This window comes from Nycticebus coucang, chromosome 6 (assembly GCF_027406575.1).
Source record: "Nycticebus coucang isolate mNycCou1 chromosome 6, mNycCou1.pri, whole genome shotgun sequence".
In the NCBI taxonomy this organism is placed as follows: domain Eukaryota; kingdom Metazoa; phylum Chordata; class Mammalia; order Primates; family Lorisidae; genus Nycticebus; species Nycticebus coucang.
The window spans coordinates 2,691,787-2,694,870 of record NC_069785.1 but is presented as its reverse complement, the minus strand read 5'-3'; positions in this window follow the sequence as shown (position 1 = coordinate 2,694,870).

The following is a 3,084-nucleotide window of genomic DNA, read 5'->3' as shown; positions in this document are numbered from 1 at the left end:
TGGGTGGCCTTGTAGGGAGGGATTGTCTTTCTCTGGTCTTATTTCTGTCTGGGAGAGTGGTGGGTGGGTGAGGGACCAATCTGGACACCCTCCCATGGGGCACACACCTACCAGCACAAAGTAGGCCAGAAGGGGCTTGTCAGGGTCTGCTGGGGACAAGCAGGTGTATCAGAAAGCTCAGCCAAACATGCACACAGGTACAAGGTGGCCTCCCAGTGTGCAGGTCTGGCAGTGCAATGTTCTGCTGGGGGCCCATCCCAAATCTGCCCTGTCCTCACAGACTCTTGGGCCACCTCCCCATAGCTCTCCCCAGCAAGGCGACCTGCCCTCCCCCCCAGTGGCTCCTGGTCCAGCTTGGCCCCCAAGCTCCCATGGTGGCTCCTAAGGACTTGCTGCCAGTGTGATTGCCTGGACCCTCCATGGCTATCTGTCACTGTGTTCTTTCTGCTGCCACTTCACAGGAAGTGGGCACTGATTGTGAAGAAGTTTCCAGCTTGCTAGTTGGGACCCCCGTCAAGGGAACACGCTGTAGGCAGTGCGGACTCTGGCACTCTGCACCGCTTCCCACTTGTCAGCCAGCAGCTACCCTCTCCACCTCCTTCAGGAAGCCCCCCAGAAGCCCCCCACTGGTGGGCTTCTCAGCCACCCAGTCAGATTCCCCCAATGCTCTGTAAGTTCTCAGAAAGCCATGCATCCCTGTGTGGTGGTGTGTGCTGTGGCCCCACTGGGGGTGTCCACCCGGGGTGGGCATGGTCTGAATCTTCTTTGCACCCAGCACCTAACAGGAAGGTGCAGGTGGTGTTTAAACAGACAGTCCACCCCAACCGTTCATCTGTCAGTGGGTTTCTTTCAGGTACTTCCCCACCCAGTACCCTGAATGGTTTCATTTAGAAACATCTGACCCCAACACAGCCCCTCTCAGCCCTTTTCAGCAGCACCAAGGACATGGGGACACGGGCTCTTCAGGGGTCACTTCTGTGCTTTGTGGCACAAAGAGGGCGCTTTGAAATCCTGCTAGATGAGCTTCAGGGACAGAAACCAATACTGCCTCCCCAGACAGGTGGAAAGCTCAGCCAAAGGCTCTGCAGATGGCCTAAACCAGGTGTGACCCACTGATGTGGGGTCCCAGGGTCTCTAAGAGTGTGGGACATCTAAGATTCTACCTGAGATCTTGAGGGGGCAACAAGGGCCTAAGGCAAAAAGACCCTGCCAGTGTTAGACAAGCGCCCTGGCATATGGTATGGCAGAAAAAGGTTCTTTGGATCCTGATGAGCAAAGAGGTAACAGATTTTAAATACCCTATGAAGCTACCTAAAGATCTGAGATTTTTCAACTCATTTATTCAGCAAGCATTTGTTGAATGTCTAGGCTCAGTGCCTGTGGCTCAAGTGGCTAAGGCACCAGCCACATACACCTGAGCTGGCAGGTTCAAATCCAGCCTGGGCCCGCCAAACAATGACGGCTGCAACCAAAAAATAGCCGGGTGTTGTGGTAGGCACCTGTGGTCTCAGCTACTTGGGAGGCTGAGGCAAGAGAATTGCTTAAGCCCAGGAGTCGGAGGTTGCTGTGAGCTGTGATGCCACAGCACTCTACCCAGGGCGACAGCTTGAGGCTCTGTCTCAAATAAATAAATAAATAAATATTAAAAAAAAAAAAAGAAAAGAATGTCTATTATATGCTGGGAGCATAGTCCCTAAAAACTAGTTTATCCCAATGGTGTTTGGGTGCCCATATGGTTAGGACCCCAGACTACGCAGATGAAGACACTTTCCTGCCCTGGAAGATAACTGGTGTGAGAAAATCCCGTGTGTCCAAAACTATTAACAGCAAAGGTACAGGTACACAGACATGCTCTGTGGCCTGGAGGGACAGGTGGGGGGGCATGGAGACAAAAGCAACAGGACCCAGGGATGCGAACAGGAAAACCATCAGATGGCCTCCTCTCTGCTCAACACTCAGGACCACCCAGCTCCATGTCCCCTGAGGACTGGAGTGGGGGAAACACAGTGTGGGACGGAAGACCAGGCAGCTCCAGGGACATGGCTCAAGAATTTAAAGATTACATACACAGTGCTTCTCAAACTGGGGGGGCGGGGGGTGTCACGGATCCATGGTACTCTGGAAGGACCTATGAATCCTGAGAGAGGAAAACACCTTCACTTCACTTTTATGTTGATGTAGAAAGATAAATTTTTACAGTTACAATTCCCAATGGGTTTTTCCATAAAAGGGACACATAGTATGATGATGCGATGCCTATGGGATAAAATACTGAAGCTGAATCCTTCAGACTTAAGTGCTAAGCACTGCACACTTTTCAGAAGACAATAAACTCAGAGAGGCCAACTAATTCCCCCAGCTTTGAGAACCTAGGAGCCAGGGCTTCAGTCCATGTTTGCAGCACGGGGCCAACATTCTCACAAGTGGGAGCTCTCAGTGATGTAATCGGGTTTCTTCAACTCTCCACGTAAATCCAATGTGCAGCTGAATCTGTGAAGTCTACTACACTCCTGTGCCTTTCCTATTGGCCCTCTGATCAGCTGATTCTCAGAATCACCCATGAAATGGAGATGACACAGTCACCTGCCTCATATAGTCCTGAGAATTTTAAATGCACATAAAACATTCTGCATAGGGCTTGGCACGTAGAAGGCTTCACTCAATGACAGCTTAAAAAATGAAGCATAGGGCAATGCCTGTGGCTCAGTGAGTAGGGCACCGGCCCCATATGCCGAGGGTGGCGGGTTCAAACCCAGCCCCGGCCAAACTGCAACAAAAAAATAGCCGGGCGCTGTGGCGGGCGCCTGTAGTCCCAGCTGCTCGGGAGGCTGAGGCAGGAGAATCACGTAAGCCCAAGAGTTAGAGGTTGCTGTGAGCCGTGTGATGCCACGGCACTCTACCCGAGGGCGGTACAGTGAAACTGTCTCTACAAAAAAAAAAAAAAAAATGAAGCATAAATACAGCTCAGGAAATGTTAAGATGGCCTCAGATACATCGTAACTAGCAAGGGTGATCTCAGACCTGCCTCTGGTGGGTTCTCAACCTGGCCCAGCTTGCACTCCAGAAGGACCAAGCTTGCCAGGG